The following is a 17,257-nucleotide window of genomic DNA, read 5'->3' as shown; positions in this document are numbered from 1 at the left end:
AATAAGCATTGTGGGCATGATGAATGGGATTAATTTCAAGCAAAGTGAAATTCTTTCTACTCCAAAGTAGTGCTTAGCAAATACTGTACATGTTTCTCTTTGTTAGTGTTCGAGACCACTTTCTGGGGTTGTCGTCTCTTCTTGCCCTTTCTTGCACCCCCACTTTGTGTGATGCAGACGGAGGGAGGTGGTTGGCAGGCTGGTGGTTGGAAGAAGAATGGCCCATGGACCTGTTAACCCATGCTACTTGTAGGATAAGGATGCTGGAGAAGAACTGCTGTTAGGGTAAAGTCTTCAGTGGCCTGGCTGTCACATATTTGCATTTATATTTGAGCTAATTGCCCATGTTCCTTTAACAGTTTCATGCTTTTATTTCTGCTGTTACAGCCTCTAATGCCTGTAGGGAGCCTTAAGTTTGGGTGTTAATAAGTGAAAATGAGGGCCCTCATTCGCCATGGAGAAACGTTCTTGGGCACTGTGGTAATTTCATGCCTGGAAGGAGTCATATTTGCTGGATAATTTTTGTAACTTCAACCAACCAAATTAGCCTTGAGAAACTATAGTTCTTAATGAGAGTATTGAACTCTACGCTCCATTAGTTGGAAGCATCACCAGGCTCCTTGCACAAAGGGTGGACCTTGGGTTTGCAAAGTCGGCAAGTAGTCTGATTTTATTAACGCTGGGGGCAGCAGCGATCCCTGGGTTTAAGGTTGTTCATAGTACTCTGAGCACTTAGTAGGGTCAGGCACACAGTCCCATCAGGTCAGCTGCCCTGGCAAAATGAAGCAGCTAAGTGACATTTCCCTTCCTTCTGTTCCCACCAGAAAACTTGTAAAGAGGAATAAACGGCAATTTGGATACTAACAGAGATTGGGTTAATAATTCCAGTAAATGGGGTTCCAAAGTAATGGAAGTGGGGGAAGGTGAGAAATGCCAGCAGGCCCTGGTGTGTGTTTGTGGCTCTGGGGGTGCTGTCCCACGAGGCTGTTTTGGCTGTTTTGGCTCAGGGAATGTTTGTTCTGGGGTTTTACTGCTATGAATGTTGACTGTGCCACTTAAATATGGTCTAATCACGGAACAGGGTGGGGAGGCCTTAAGTTCTCCACTTTGGAAGGATGCCGCAGCCTGGAGACGTGGGTGTGTCCTCTGGTTCTGCCATGAATGGGATTCTAGAGTTTCAAAGTTCCGTTGTTGCTCCTTCCAGGTGAGCTGAGAGATGGCCACTGGCAAGATGCATCTGTCCATGGGATCCTCCAAAATGGCTGGTGGATTCCAGAGGAAAGTGGTAGCACCTCGTTTTCCAAAGCTAGTCAGAGAGACAGAGGAGTCTGTAACTGTAAGTACCTGCTGTGGCTGGGCAGGACCTGTGTTAAGGCTGGAAACTCCCCCTGTGTCCCTCCTTCGCCTTCCCCTCGTGTTGTCTAGCAGCACTGTGAAGCTGGACCCCACCTCCCCATCGCTTTGCTGCCCGGCTTCTGCTGGAGGTGGCTGTCATGGTGCAGTGGGGGATGGAGTGCGTGCTGCTTCGGGGAAGGTCCAGAGTCTTGCCCGGATGCCAAGTTAAATGAATGTCCTGGGCATTGCACTGGAATAGCTGAAGCGTGAGTGTGTGCTTCGTTCCATCCTCTTTGTGTGGGCAGTAATATCTTCTGTCACGTAGGCATACTTGCCAGTGCTGCTCTGACCGTACCTGCCCTCCAGGCAGCCGGGCATGTGGTGGGCTGCTTGAGCTCTGCCTGAAGACGTGGCTGGTCCCAGACAGAACAGGTTGCAAAACAGTAATTGTATCTCGTATCCTGTGTGGAGCACGGATCCAGCCCTGCAAACAGCAGTGGAGTCAGGGCGATTCTTCCTTCCCATCCACAGACGTCCCCTTTGCTGACTGGAGCTCACTTGACTGGAGATGACCTAGTGCTCAGGCTCTGTCAAGGAGATATCTCCGTGTACTTCTGCAGAGGGGTCTGTGAGGCCAGAACAGGGAGAAAACAAGTGCTAATTAAGAAGAGATAACTAAAACTTGGAGCCATTCCTCTCCACGTCAGCCTTGGCACAACGCTGCTTTTCTGCTCTCCTCTGACTCACCCAGCTGTGACATCACACACGTGTTGGTTGTGAGCATTGTGCAAGGATAGAGTTTGGGGATTTCTGATAACTCCTCTCCACTGTCTTCAAAGGTCACTGGCTCAATCCAGCAAAACTAAAAAGAAAACAAATGCCCGAAGAGCAGAAATCCCCAAACATGTCACATGAAATCATGAAGGAGAAGCTAATGGCGGGGCAGAGCCACTTGGTTAGAGCGTGTGTGTTCGGCTCTATATCATTAATTTACTGATGTTAAATATTTCAGCAGGTAACTTAGGGGACTTGCAGGAGTATCCTAGTGGCTGTGATCACAAATTATTCATCAGTGGCAGTTGAAGAAGAAAAGCCTTTCTGAAGAAAGGCATCTGTGTAACTCTTGCTGGTGTTTTGCATTTCAGCTGACTCCCTCGGCCTTCCTGAAGGAGATGTCTCTCACCACGGAGCAGAGGCTGGCCAGCACTCGGGAGATGAGGCGGCCCCGAATTATCCAGCTTCTAGACATGAGTGAAACCTCCCATCAAAAGGTAGCCTTTTCCTGCCCTTTTCCTTGCTGTTGGTGACATTTGAAGAGGGTGCGTGCTTGTGACAGGCCTGCCTCCAGCTTCTCTGAATACCTCGGTGACTAGGTCCTGTTGTCCTTTCCAACTCCCGAGTGACTAGCGATAGGACAAGAAGAAATGACCTCAAGTTGCGCCAGGGGAGGTTTAGGTTGGTGGTTAGGAAAAATGTCTTTCCGGAGAGAGCAGTGAAGCATTGGAAGAGGCTGCCCAGGGGGGTGGTGGAGTCACCATCCCTGGAGGTGTTCAAGGAACGTGTGGACGTGGCACTGCGGGACATGGTTTAGTGGGCATGGTGGGGTTGGGTTGACGGTTGGACTTGATGATCTTACAGGTCTTTTCCAACCTTAGTGATTCTGTGAACTGCTGGTGGTGGTGGAGTTCCTTCTGCTGGGGGAAAAGTAAAACATTTTTCCCCGGTGAGACATTGAAGTCCTGATATGCTTAGTAGCCAATACGAATAACCTCTGCTGAACTTGGTGGGTTTTGCTGGAATTTAGCTACCAGTGCTAAAGCCCGATACTGGGGGAAGGCTGGGGCAGGGCACCAGGGCAGGAGCTTGCCATTTTCCATCCTCCTGCTGAAGTAGTCGCATCTCGCTTCGGTACAGTTGCTGTCAAATGCTTGGGGTCATCGGACTCCCTCAACGGTGGCAGCATTGGCCTTTGAAAGCTGAGGGCCTACGGTAATTATTCAAGATTTAACAAAACCAATTGCATTAATGCTTTGGGTTGGAACAATGTGTGGGACCCTTGCAGGGTGTTAGAAATTGCAGGCTGCCAGATATACAGGGGAATCACGCTGGGCAGAGGCGATGTGGAGGTGCTTTATCTGGATCAACGTTTACTTTAAAGCTGCTTTTCTTACAGGACTGCTCAGTACAACGCGCAGTCCAAGTGGGTAGATTGCTGAGGTAGGCTGTTGAGTGGAAAATTGCCAGCCAGAGACCTGTAACGGATTGGTTAAGGATTGCCCTAGACAGCACGGGAGTTGGGAATGCGTCAGACGAGTGCACAAATAACTGGCAGTGTGCCGCAGCCACACGTGGAGACCTGCCCATGTCTTTCGAGGGGGAACAGTGCAGCTGGAAGAGGGGAGACAAAGCAGGGAGGAATTTCCTCAAAGTAGTGCCTCTGCTCTGTAAGCATTTGCTGTTTGTGTATGTTTTCAGCCATGCTTCTGCAGTGGTGTTAATTAAGAGCAATAATAGAATACAATAAAGCATCCCTTTTAAAGCTCATGGCAAAAGGAGATCTCAAGTCCAGTCTTACTCAAGTTGCCCAGTAATGCTGAGAAAAGAGCTGAACCTTATCACCATCCAATGTTCACCTCACATGTCTTTTTCCTAACTACTGTTACTTTCTTGTTGGCCTTACCTCCTCTGGTACTATTCTCTTCTTACGGATTTCTAGGCTCTGTATCAAAAAATGATATCTGGGGATGTGTGGGACTTGGTCTCTCTGTCTCAGAGTAAAGATCATCCCCAAATGGTTTCCCACGGAGTGTCACGTAAATTCTTGGGTTTCGCTTGCTCCATGAGCGCTCATGGCTCTTTCAGTAAGTGCTCTGGAGCTGTGTAACCCCGTTAGCACAGGGCTCTGCTGGAGGTAAGCGCTGCCTTGCATTTTGGAGAAGGAAACCTGGAGAAACACCTCCCAAAAGAGCTTCTTAGCTTGAGCCCGCTCAGCGTGGCCCAGAAACTTTTGCTGAGCTCAGAACACAGGTGGGTGAGCTCCTGTTTCCCTAGTGTGAGCTGGGCAGACATAGTCACCAAGAGACTGTACTTCCCGGGAGATCAATGTAGGAATCTCATTCATGAATCTTTTTTCCCAGCAACTGAACCTCTCACTGCTCTCTCTTGCATCTCCAGTTCTCCTCAGTTGACCTGGACCAGAGCTTGTTTCAGCCTTTTCCATCAGAGGTGGTGTTTCAGAGCTACGTCCCCTGCGAGGTCTATGAAGCGCCGCTGATTCTGAGGAACACCGACAAGGTAAGTGCTGGGACGTGGAGGTTTAACGCTGTGCTGGAAGAGGAGAGCAGTGTAATTCACGTGGTATACAGCATAGCAAGTTATCTGCTGCAGCGCAGCACGTCAGAATCAAATGTCTCAACACCTTTATTTTGCGAGCTGGTGGAAATCTTCCCATGCTGGAGATTCTCCCCCTGATTTTGGCCATGCGTTGGTGGTATCTAGCCCAAAGGAGCTTTTCTAGTCAGCATCCTTCCTCTCGAAAGCCCCGGATTGAGGGGAATGTCGAGGGCTGTACAGTCCGTACCTGCCCTCATGCTTTACCTCGAGTGTGTATCACGTTCTGGTGGCTCCTTGGTTAACCTTGGTTTGTGGCAGGGCATCTCTGCCTCTCACAACCTGTTTAGCTGCCTCTGCAGCTCACTGTCAGAGCACAGGGGTTGAGTCTTCTCCGCTTTATGTTGGAATAAGTTACAATTAGTGGTGTTAGCACTCCAGAAAGGGTGTTTTGAAACAGCAGTGGAAGCGGACTGATTTAGCAGGAGCAGTGGGAGGCCTTTAGGGGCCACTTTAGGCTCTTGGTGAGTTTAATTCAGTTCTGCCCAGGTTTTTCTAAGGCAACGTGGCTCTCTGCTTTCCCTTTGGAGAACCACAGCCCATCCACAGTAACATGCTCTTGAAGGTCTCCACCTTTCCTTGAAAAAATTGTGATCGTTTTGAGATTTCCCAAGGAAGTTGAGAAGGGAAAAGTTGAAAAACGTCAGCAATTTTGTTCCACTGTAAAGAGGAGAATTGAGACCTTTTGAATTTCAGCAGGGGAGATATTTGCTGGAGTGAGGCATGTGCCAAGAGCAAGGTGGTGGGAAAAGAGAGGAGCGAGGAAAGGAGCTGAGTTAGAAGGTGCTCTGGGAGAGAACATTGTACAGGCAAGGGTTTCTCTTGACACCTAGCAGTAAGTGTGCTGGCAGCAGAGAAGGGTCAGAAAAAGAAAGGTGTAATTAAAGACAGTCTTGTGTACTGAAGAGTAAGATGTATCCCTGAGAGGAGGGCGGCAGGATGGGAAGATGGAAGTGTGCACGAGAGCGGGTGAATTAACCACCTCTCCAAATCTCCCTGTTGGGGGAAACAAACAGGTGGACAAAAAAGCGCTGTCGGGGCATATGGCAGGTGGAGGAAAAGCAAGAGAAGTCAAAGTATATTTGGAGAGGACAGGTTTTGACAGGGACACGGTTGAAAAGAAGACCCTTTGGCAAGGGAGGATGCAGGCGTGGTCCCTCAGTTATTCCTGGAGAGTGCTGCGCCATTCCTGGTCTGGCGTTCAGCTCGGGGATATTGGAAAGATGCAGCGTGGATGCCCATGCCCCAGGGATACCATTTGTGTGGTCCACAGTGATTCTGGGCACTCTTTGCTGTAGGTATCCTTTCCTGATTAAAGTGTGCCTCCGTTTCTCTTTCCCTGTGGCTCTGCTTCATTCCCACTAAGTGTTTTGGCTTCAGCTGCTCCGTTATCCATGTGGCACTTCAAAATGTTTGTCTTTGCCAAGTACCAGCCAACAGGCAAACAGTTAATTTGCTCTATTCCTGCTTCCTCAAGTGGAAAGGAAGATCTGCATCAACATTTCTGCCATTCCCACTAAAAAATAATAAACTTGTACAGCTGCACCTTGGGATTTGTATGCCCTGTAAAGAGGAGGCAATGTGTGAACTGTTGATTTTTTCCCAAAATGAATTAGTTTTGAAGCTAGTAAGACCTCAACCATTGGATAGTGCTGGTGTGAAAGTAAGATCGGCTCTAAGGAAAATCCTTGGCATATTTAAGTACACAAAGTTAGAGATGATAGTCCTAAGAGAGGTTATCATATTTTAATTTTGTTGGCTTTTGATAATGTCCTAGAGAAAAGCAACATGTGCTCTGTCTCAGTTTTCTCACCAGTTTTGCAGATTCTTCTGAATCATACTGACTTATACTGCATGGTAGCCTGGTGCTGTCTGCTCCATCAAAATCCAGCTGACAGCAAAGTGTATTCCAAAGAGAGGCTCTGTAATCATTCAAATACAGAAGTGCTTTGCTACATACTTCCTGTTTGTACCTGTGTTTTGTACAAGTGCTTTTCTGTCTTCAGGCTGCTCCTCACGTCTTCTGGGTGGCTTTTGCTGAAGGTCTTAACTCATCTCCCAAGGGACTTGGTGACCAAAATGTTTGTCTGCAGTGTGAAATTGGCTCTGGGAGCTCGCTGCCCCAGGGGATTGCTGGGAGCAAAGGGTGTTTGGAGAGTTCAGGACTGCCTGGGCCGTGGGTTATGAGGCTCGGGTGGGTGGTGCAGAATGAATCTCCACTTTTGCCAAGCCTCATGTGGGTTCGTTGTTTCCCAGTGAAGCTCCCTGTCAGTCAAAATCACCTGTTTTAGACTTTCTGAGATGAGGTTTGGTGCTCAGGGGTTGATATCCGCGTGCTAGAAAATGCCTGTGTGCAGTCTCTGTGTTTGTGGCATCCCAGAGGGCAGAAACTTGCAGCAGGGTGCCTGCAGGGACTCCCGGGTGTGGGGAGGAATGCCCAGAGATCTGCCTTGCCTGCACTGGCAGCTGCCTGGCTACAATCAGCAGGCAGCAAGAGCCTCCGGAGAGCTGAGATTGGCTTTTAATAATGAAACCACAGTGTGAGTCAGTGCTGGTCATGTATCTCAGGGCAGAAAATGCCTTTGAAGCCCATAATTGATAGGCACAGCCTGGGGGGGTCATCTGGCTTGCCATTATTGTGGTAAGTTGACTGCTCTGATCTTCTGCATCAGCCTTTCCTTGTAGAGTATCATGCTTCTTCCTTGCTTCTCTACAGCCCCCTTTAAATTCTCTTAGCCATCTCCTTGTTTCTGGGGTTGTCCCTTTGTTTTCCTATGTTCCTCCTTTTGCTCCTCAGCTTGCTTTTATTCCCAGTAAGGCCACAATGTCTGTGGTCTCCTTCTCTTGTTGGTCTGCCTGCATGACTCTGTAGCATTGCAGCTTGACTGCCCTGCTCAAACCCGGTAGGTTAGAAGTGAATTTCTTCCTTGCCCCAGTATAACATGTCCTGTTTTGCCTTCAGATGATACATTCCCCCTTTAGAGGCGTGATGGCATGGATGTGCGCAGGCAGAAGCAAGCAGGTTCTCGGGGTTTGTTGACTATGTGGATGACTTGATTCTGGTATCGTACCGCCATGCTGCTGGTGTCTTATCTGCTTGGCACTTCCTTCACAGCAGGGCATTGCCCTACTGCCTCTGGCCTGGAGCTATTTTGCCCCAGCAGAAGGGATTCAGGTCCACCCTTGTGTATTATGTGTATGTACCTCGAGAGGTAAAAGTGCTTTGGAAAGGTGGTTGAGGCAGGATGTCACCAGGGCATGGCTAGGTCTCTTCTCCTCGTGTTTCCACAACTGGCAAAGTCATAGTTTCATGTCTTTCCTGCAGGTTCCTCGGCTGGTGAAGGTCGTCCTGGAGAGCTCACCTTATTTCAAGTTGATCGGCCCCAAGGATGTGTACCGTAAGGTAGCACCTGGCATGCGTTCCACTTTCCGCATCCTTTTCACCCCTGAGGAGAACAAGGTGAGACTGGAGGTGCCAAGAGGTTGGTGCCTTCAGTGGAAGCTGCACCTGCAGGGCCGGATTCAGACCAGGGCATCTAGTGTGGGTTTTGTGGAACTGTCCTGGTTTTGGTGGGGTTGCACTGGATCTGGAACTGGGGGAAACTCTTTGCCCATGGTGAAGATTATGCTCTCACAGGCTGGAGGCTCTTACGTTTCAGACTGTTTTTATCCTTCAGTGCTGGCACATTTAACGTAATGTCTATTGGCTTCAGGGATAAGAGAGTCTACCGTCTGTGATGGGGCAGCCTCTCAAGGTGTCGGTTTGTAGTATCTGTCCGTTGCTGCATAATTATGGGTTTGCTCCACTAATTGTAAATACAAAGGTCTCTTTAAAAGTGACCTGTTATTTGGGGGACCCGAAGTAAGCCTGATCAGAGTGAGGACCACCACCTTTGAAAACTGCAGTCACCTTAATGTATATCACGTTGGACACAGTAGTGACACAGCTGAACGTTGTGTCTAAAGTAATCGCTTTTTTTGCATGCCGGTTCTAGTCCACACCCTGCTGTGAGGTCTGCTCCAGGCTGCAGCTGGTCACATCTTGGCATTGCAGGGTGCTGCTAGGCACTGCAGCAGGGACTCGCAGGCTGTGCTTTCCCTCGGTGTGCTTTCTTGAGCGTTCGTGAGGGAAGGTGCATGTGGAAGAGTAGGAAAGTGTCAGGGAGGGGTGTTGATAAGATGTTTAGCCATCTCAATGGCAGGGGTGTAATTATTATGGAAAATCCTAGAGGCATGAGTAGATCCAGAGAGGTTTTCTCTTTCCCACCTGGCAGCCACTTCCCTGCCTGGCTCTGGACTGGAGCAAAGATGATGCTTTTTCATCCCCTGTGTTTCCAAGCCTTGCAGCCGTGCTGTTACTGAGGATACTTGCCCACCTGTGATCCAGCTGTGAGTCTAGGGGAGAGGGAGTGCTGTGCCCATGGCAGGGAGCCAGCCTGGTGCAGAGCCACTGAGCTCTAGATGTCCTTAACTCAGCAGGAGGTTGGTGTGCTGCAGATGACAGTGAGACATCTGCCTGGCAGAGCACGTAAAGGACTAAAGGGGCAGGTACAGTCTGCAGGCAGACCCCTTACCCCAGAGCCTGTGGGCAGTAATACTGATGTGGCTGTGTCTTCATGCGTGTTATTGTGGTTGTTCTGTCACCTGGCGCCTATTCCGTGCCACACATACTTTTGCTTGGAGGTTTGAACACCAGTGCCGTGGCCCTGGCAAGTCTGATTCTCCGTGCTGTGGTGTGAAGGGTCAGTGCTGTTACCTGGAGGCTTGTTAATACAGAGGATTTAGTCCATGGCAGGGAAGGGAGGAAGCATTGCGGGCAGACAAAGACAGGCAGGCTGACTCCTTCCGCCAGCCCCCCGCCACCTCTTAGCACTGTTTTTCGCATGCCTTTGTTGGAGAGGCAAGGTTAGGGGATAGCTCTGAGCCAGCTGGTTTTTCTGCAGCAGGCCAGAGGTGCAAGATCTCTTTGGGCATAGCTGTTTTCTCATCTTCCATTTGCAGCTTAGATTCAGTTTAACACTTTGTCCTGTCCTCAAACAGTATGGGTATAGAAAACTGAAGAGGAAATGCCCTGTGGTGCCTGGCTCCCCATGCTTGTGAAATAATCTGTTCCTTTGGAGGGACTGAGAAATCATTCAATATCATTAATATTTAGGGTAAAAATTATGTTTGCCTCGGGCAGTTCTCCATGCTACCCAAGTGACACGAGAGCTTAATGTCACTGAGGTAGGCTTTGCAAAGTACACTGGTGCCTTTAAAATGTGATTTATTAGTATAAATTAGTGTTCATTTTTGGGGTGGAAGAGGTAAACGGGCGCCCATGAAGGGCAGCAAAGTGCTGCTCTTCAAGTTTCGAGAGGCAGCAGAGCAACACGTGAACATCACCACAAGTAGAAGTAGGGTGAGATAACCCCCAAGAGCACTGATGATGAATACTTTGTCCCTTGTCTTGCCCTTGAACAGGCGAGCGTCTGGAGTAGGGAGCTCTGCCAGCGAGAGGTCCTCCGCACAGCTTCGGCGACACCCCGGCGGGTTTCTGCTGAACTGGGTTTTGTGCCCCGTGCAGGGGTTGTGCAGGGCATTGGGAGAGGGGTGCGTGCTGCTCGGTGAGGAGCGCGTAGGGGTTTATACAGCCGAATCAGTATTTTGTACAAATCGAACATTTTGTCTCGTCCTTGGTGGAGCGTGAGTCAGCGAAGTACCCAAGTGCTGTAGCTCAGCTACAAATGCATCAGTAGCATGGTCAGGAGGTGCAGAGCACCTTGAAAACCCCTTAGCAAAGAGGCAGGCTCTGGGAAATGGTTCTGTAAAGCCAGCTGCGTTGGGCTTGCAGTTGCTGGCATGCAGAATATCTGTGGTTTAGCTGTGGAAGGCTTATGAGTGCTCCCTTGGCGCAGCCTCTGCCTCTCTGCTGCTCCATGATCTACGGGGATTGTGGACAACCCAGTGAATCGGGATGCAGGTACAAACCCCTCTGTCAAGGTTGGCAAGTCTTCCTGGTGTGGAGCTGGTTTCTCTAATTCTCTTGATTTGAATCTGTTCTTCCCCAGGGTACGTCTGACTTCAGTGAAGTCTCTCACGATTCAGGGGAGTAAAATTGCAGCTAAGCCCTAACTAAAAGGACCATGGGAGTTGTTAGTGGCTGAAATGCCATGTGCCATGCAGGCCTTTCTTGAAAAATGAGCAGTTTCCTATTGTCTCGCAGTCATTTGGGAATGTGCCACGTGATTGGACTGTCAGAAAGTGTATAAATAGCTGACATGTCTCTTTATTGGCACTTGTGTTACAAATATGAAATGCTAATTCTTCTGTTGGGCAACATGTGCAATTAGTTGTTCTTGCTGCTTCTGATGTACGCATTTCTGTTTTATGGCTCCGGTTGTACAGCGGGGGTGTTCTCGAGCCACCTGTGTTCCCGGGTGTCCTTGCGCGATGGTCTGACAGTCTCTGGCTAACTGGAAACTATCATGGAACTGACTGGCAAATAAGCAACAACCAGAAATACTGACATTTGTGTGTCCTTTAGGCTTATCAATAGATTATCTTAAAGGAAGAAGGAAGGAAGAAGAATATAAAACCACAGCACAGCCTATTTTGTTTTGTCCTCTTGTTCTTTTCACTGTAGCAATACAATATTTTCAGGCAATCCGAGTTCAGTCTGTAAGGTTTGCAAAATTCATTACCGATGCTCAGTGGAGGCTGAATTAATGCTCATTGATTAATATGAAATATGACAGGACTATGAGCTGTTCCATTACTGAAATGAACTCGTTTAAAATTCAGTCCAGCCGTGTTAGATGTTTTGTAGCACACGGAAGCTATTCCAAGTATACTTTCAAGAAGACTCCGGGGAGGAGGAAAGGGGCAGAAGATCAAGGCAAATGGCCCTGTGCAAAATGAACCTGGAGCGAAGGGACTGATTTCAAAGCATCCTGTGACTTGGTAGCTGAGGGAGGCAGGAGGAGGGGTACCCCTTCTCGTCTGAAGCCATCTTCATCCTCCAGCCTCCCTCCTCTCTTTTAACGGCCCTTATTTTCCAGCCTTGATGGTATGATGGTTTCAGCAGGGAGCTTGCCCTGTTTGACTTACTATGCTACCTCATGCTACAAGGATCTCCTCTTTGCTGCTGCCTGCTGCAAGGAACCCAGTGAGGTTCTACAGGAGGATCGGTTCTACAGTAAAACTGACATCCGAGTTTGCTGGCATACTGGGCAGTTAAGGCTGCTATCTCTGTGACAGTAATGAATGTTAGCCTGAGTTTGCAAAGAGCTTGAAGTGACACCTTTGATACAAGCAGTTGCTTTAATTTCAGCGGGTGCTAATTCAAATGCCATCGGTGATGCTTTGCAGGCCAGAGCTTGTAACTTACTGCTTATCAAAGGGGAGTAAGAGAAGAGGAACCATCATACAATGAACTGTATTTTCCCTGAAACTGAGAGCGGAGCTGTATGAAGCATGAAGTCGTATTTTCATGAAAATCTATAGCCTGAAGCTGCATCTAAACACAACGGTCTTTAAAGCATGGAAGTGATGCAACCCCTCCCTCACCCAGGCATGTTTACTTAGAGACCTGGTTTTAAACAGCCTGCTAAGGGTTTGCAGTTGCAAAGTCAAACAAGATCTTAAACTGGCTTCGACTGTACCCCTAGACTGTGAGTAAGTGCATAGCAGAGTTGGTAAGACAGGGCAGTGCTGCAGTGGAGAATTGCAGCCTTGATCTTCCAGGGGAGGGCGATTCAGCTTTCAAAAGCTTACGGGACCATGGATTCACAGCAGCATGAGCAGCCAGCTTCTGCCTAGCACCCCTCTTTCCTTGGTTTCCCCCCCCACCCCGTTTGGCCTGACGCTGCCTTCAACTTTGCTGTGAGGTCCCACTTTGGGGTCCTAGAGCACGGTTGAAGGGTCAGCACGTGCTGAAGTGCTTTGAGTCAAGCTTTGTAGAGGATGCACCATCCCAGGGTGTCCCTGGAGAAGGGGCTCAGCACACAACATGTGTGTAGGTGAATGGCAAGAGGCAGCTTTCTCTCTCAAAGGTCGCGGTTGTCTCTGTGAGGCCAAATCCTTGTTGCTTTAGCCTTGTCTTCGCACGCCTGGAGAAGTCCCTTCCCCAGGTGCTGCTGTGCAGGCAGTCCCAGTGCCCCTCACCGGCAGCAGAGCTGGGAAGGCTGCCTGTGCTTGCTTTTGGGGGGGATTGATTCCTTGGGCTCTTATTTACATTGCTGCTGATCTGCTCCTTAGCAACGACAATGACTTGAAGATTATTTCCTTTTACTTCCCTCAAATGCCTCCAATTGTTGAAGTTTTCTTTTTTCTTTATCCCCCTGCTGATCTGAACTCCTTGCGTCCTCCTCTGTCTACCTGGCTTCTGGAAGGGAGAGATAAGTCAGTATGGCATGCCCAGACTTAATAAGGCACGCAGATTTCAATTGGATTTACAATGCCTTTGTTACAGTAGTGTGGCCAAAATAACAAAAAAAAAAAAGTAAATAGGATTCTTTATTTGCTAATGCAGTTTCTGAGGATCGAAACAGTCCAGGATGTGAAGTACCCAGCTAATAGGTGCTTTAAATTCACATGGGCTGCCCATAGCTTTTATTTTAGAGGGCTTAGGCTGCAAGGTTGAGTACAAAATTGCTAATTCAGAAGGACTTGCTGAGGATGAAACGCATTCCTGAAATGTGATCTTCCAGTCTGTAGGTCGTTTGCTGCAGTTCCTTTCCTGGTATTTTGCCTTCCAAATATGAGAAGCAAAAGCCCTTCTGCAATATCCAGTGTGAATATTTGAGATACCCAGAATAAAAGATCCTTCTTTATTCTTTTTCCTCCTTGGATGTGACAGCGTCTGTTACTGCAACCTTAAACCCCAGCCGAGCAGGCGGTTGGTAGGCGCTGGGTGTTAACTGCTGTGCTAAAGCTGTAGCTCTGTGTCTGTGCCTCGTCTGGCTGCTGTAGGTCCCTTGCAGGCTTGGAGAGGATGGGTATGGGAGCAGGAAATCCCAAGGGCAGAGGAATCGGAATCTTGTCTGGTTGAGGGGGTTTGCTGCTGTGTGCAAATCCTAAATTGTCTGCTTGCTGCTTCAACAATTATAAAAATACCAAAGGAGATAAAAGCACTGAGTGGAAAAAAGATCAGGACAGCAAGTGAGTGATAAGAGGCAGAGCTTTTATCAACTGGTCACTAAGAGCTGCTGGAGGTAATGGCTCCTGGCCCTACTAAACAGTTGTACCACTGCTTTCAGCGGGGGGCAAGGTGATACTTCCAGCCCAGCTATGCCACACTGTAGATCTGGAGATCGATCTGCTCAACCCTACAGCAGCATGATTTTGGTGATTGGATTCACCTCCCTACTGCTAAATGCCAGACAGCTTGAGGGGGGGGGGGTCTGTCTGTCTCTTTTCTGAGCAAGCCAATGACTGGGAATAGCAGAGCTGAGTTTGCTCTGGTCGGGATGTCTGACCTGCCTCAGGGAGGCATGCTAGCAAGGCAGCAAGTCCCTTATTCTGGAGACTGTACAAAAGGGAGGTGATGAAGACATCAGTTATGCAGGGGAGGGGAAGCAAAGCTGTTTGCTGCCTCCCCTGAGGCTAAGAGGAGATGTAAAGGGAAATTGAGATTAGACACAGGAAGAACTCTCTTTAAGCCTAGGGCAGAGCTGGAACAGGCTGCTGAGGGCAGGGGTGGAGTTGTTAGTGCTTTCAAGTACTTGTCAAACATCTCTTGAGTAGTGTGGGTACAGAGCTGAGCCAGTTCTGGGGTGGGGAGGTGGATCAGATAACCTTTTAAGGGTGTGTGTCCCCAGCTTTGTCTCCATAATGCTATGGGAAGGGGCGGGAAATACACCTGTACCCTACACTCAGCTGATATAAACCAATTATTGTGTCCAACTTGTTAAGTATTTCACCAGACTGACTCTTGATCGTGCATGTGGCAAAGTCCTTCTGAAAATGTACCTGAGCATCCCCTGGCAAGCTTCAAGGAGGTCACTGCGTTGCTGGGATTGGAGTTGGCCCTGTGGCACAACTGAGTTCTTAGTGGTGCCTTTAATAGTCTGCAGTGGCGTTCTTGTTACTGCTGTAATCCCGTACATGAAATGACTCAATTTTGGTGCCTCAGAATCCAAGTGTCAGATGATTTTGTCTGGTTCTGCCAGCTTGCTGGGAAAGCAGGTGACTCAAGGGGGTTGTTCCTTCTTTGCGAGTTAGCAGCCCTGTTCAAGTCGTGCTACTGGACTGAAAGGTCATTCAGGCAAAAAGGAGTATTATATTATTGAATGCTCCTGTTAGAGTCCTAGAAAACAGCAGCTTTCTTTCTGCCGTGGGGATGGTACTAAACGCACTGTGCTGAGATTGTTTCTTTCCCTGCAGGATTACTTCCACCGGGTCACCTGCATCACGGAAAGGGAAAAGTTCGTTGTGCCGATCCGAGCTATAGGTGCCCGAGCCATCCTGGACTTCCCTGACCAGCTGAACTTCGGTGTCTGTCCAGTCAAGTACAGCACCCAGAAAACACTGCTGGTTCGCAACATCGGGAACCGGGAGGCCCGCTACCGCATGAGCACTCAGAGGTAAAGGAACTCAACATCTTGCTTGTGCAAAATACTGTTGCGTGATAATAGATTTGGTAAGCAGTAACAAAAAAGAACCAGAGCATCTGAGCTGCTGTATTGCAGGCGTAGCTGGAACTGGGCAGGACATGTGGGTCTGGCAGTTGCTTACAGTGTTTTAAGCATGATGCAACCTCCGATAAAACTCGGCAAGCTGCAGGGAAGTTTCATACTGCAGTGGTGTCTCCAGCACAGCCTCTCACAAGACCAGTTCTGTTAGTTTGAAAGAACAAGTAAAGGAAGGCAACCTGACCGCCCTTGGGTTGTATGGGATAGTGCGTGGCAGATGACAGCTCTAGGAGCTCAGTTCATGTACACCAAACGCAGTGTTAGGAAATGACCGGCTATGAGCTGGTGGCAGAGACATTTAAGAGTTGATCAGCAGCTGTGTCTATTGGCAAGTAATTCTGAGCAATTGGAGATCAGTTGATCAAAGCTGAGGGTACTGAAGTCCTGACAGTACCACCGTGTGGTCCAGGAACTTTGTTTTCCGGTAGGTTTGGTCTGGTCCCTGGGAGCAAATATCGTTAAGGAGAATGAGCTCTTAAGTGGAGACGAGCAGACACGGGCTTCAAGACTGCACTACAGCCCCCAAGCAGAATGCTACTGAGGGCACAGGCAAAAGATGCAGCAACTCTGTGGTGCAGGGGTTGGGGGCATTTTCTCCTAGAGCTTTATCTCTCCTAGAGCTTTATCTCTCCTAGGTTTCCTGGAGAGTGTTAGAATGTTAGTAGCTAGCTTGCAACCTGCTGGTGGTAAGTACTTTCTGAAACAGTTGCATACCACTGTCAGCCAAATACACCCGTGCTCTGGGAGGCCACAAGCACAGGGTATTCCGGTGGTCCCCTATTAAATGCCTGATGTGAATGGTGTTGCAGTCAGCCTGTGCTGTTCCTTTTGGTCTCAGAAGGCAGTCACCCATTTTGGGGTTTGCTGAATTGGAGAGGGTAATGCGTTTTTGACACTGCATCTGCAAGGAAACCAGTTCAGTTGGTTGATAATGAGCTGAGAGTTGTTTGGTCCCAGAGGTCTCGGTGTAGGAGCTGAGGTCAAGAATGCAGCAAAGACCCGCTGTCTGACTTGGTGCACCTGAGTAGCCTCAATTTCTTCCCCACGAAAGCAGGGCTCGAAAGAAGACTTCTTACTTTGGTCCTGTGAAACGTGAGGGTCCAAGAGGAGCTTCCACCAAAGGCTGGCAAAGCTATTTAAGCAGGCTTCCAGGATGCTATTTCAGCAGGCTGCTGCTTATCGCTGTGGAGAATACCTAGGCAGGAACTTGCAAATCGGTGTACAGTTTTCCTCGGGGCTGTCCAGATCTAGTTGTCACCACCAAACTAAATACCCAGTAAAGTCAGGCATGTTTTTGCACTGTCCTTGCCAACTGCTCTGTTGAGTTCAATTTCATCAGCTTTCACTACTTAGGTGAGCAAAGTTCAGCTGGCGCATGGCTCCAGTTGTTCTCATTATTTTGGTGTGCGCATTGCGTCCTCTAATCATGGTAAAACTCTCCAGAACGTGGTTTTAAGGTGACAAATTGACCACCAGCAAAGCACTAAACCCAGTAACTTTTGTTTTCTAAGTGTGGCTGTACAAGAGCCATGAAGCGCAGCTGCCGTTGTGCAGAAGCATGTTTTACCTGACTTAGCCCTAAGCATTAAAGCATCGAGTTTTGTTTCTATCAGCCAAGAGCTGTTTACCTGGTGACAAATCATAACTGCTCATATTAAATCCACAGTACGCCAACACATTTTCCTAATTATTTCCAAGACATTGCACAGACTTTGTCTGGCGGGCCAGGCAAACAGTTACCGAGCTTGGAGTACAACCCGGAGTCCCAGATTGCATTGCTTGTGAACAGAGAGAAGACCTCCTCTTAAACTTGCCTTGATATGCTCCTGTTAATGGCGCTTCATTTCGCTAGGGATTTA

The 17,257-nt window shown here is 48.7% G+C and overlaps 1 pseudogene; it reads left to right on the top strand.

The window, feature by feature from the left end:
* The first annotated feature begins 1,216 nt into the window (after positions 1-1,216).
* LOC132319257 (hydrocephalus-inducing protein homolog) overlaps positions 1,217-17,257 on the top strand; it is a 121,043-nt pseudogene continuing 105,002 nt past the window's right edge.

This window comes from Gavia stellata, chromosome 26, assembly GCF_030936135.1.
Source record: "Gavia stellata isolate bGavSte3 chromosome 26, bGavSte3.hap2, whole genome shotgun sequence".
NCBI classification, from domain to species: domain Eukaryota; kingdom Metazoa; phylum Chordata; class Aves; order Gaviiformes; family Gaviidae; genus Gavia; species Gavia stellata.
The sequence above is the reverse complement of the archived record's forward strand: the minus strand, read 5'-3'. Positions and strand labels throughout refer to the sequence as shown.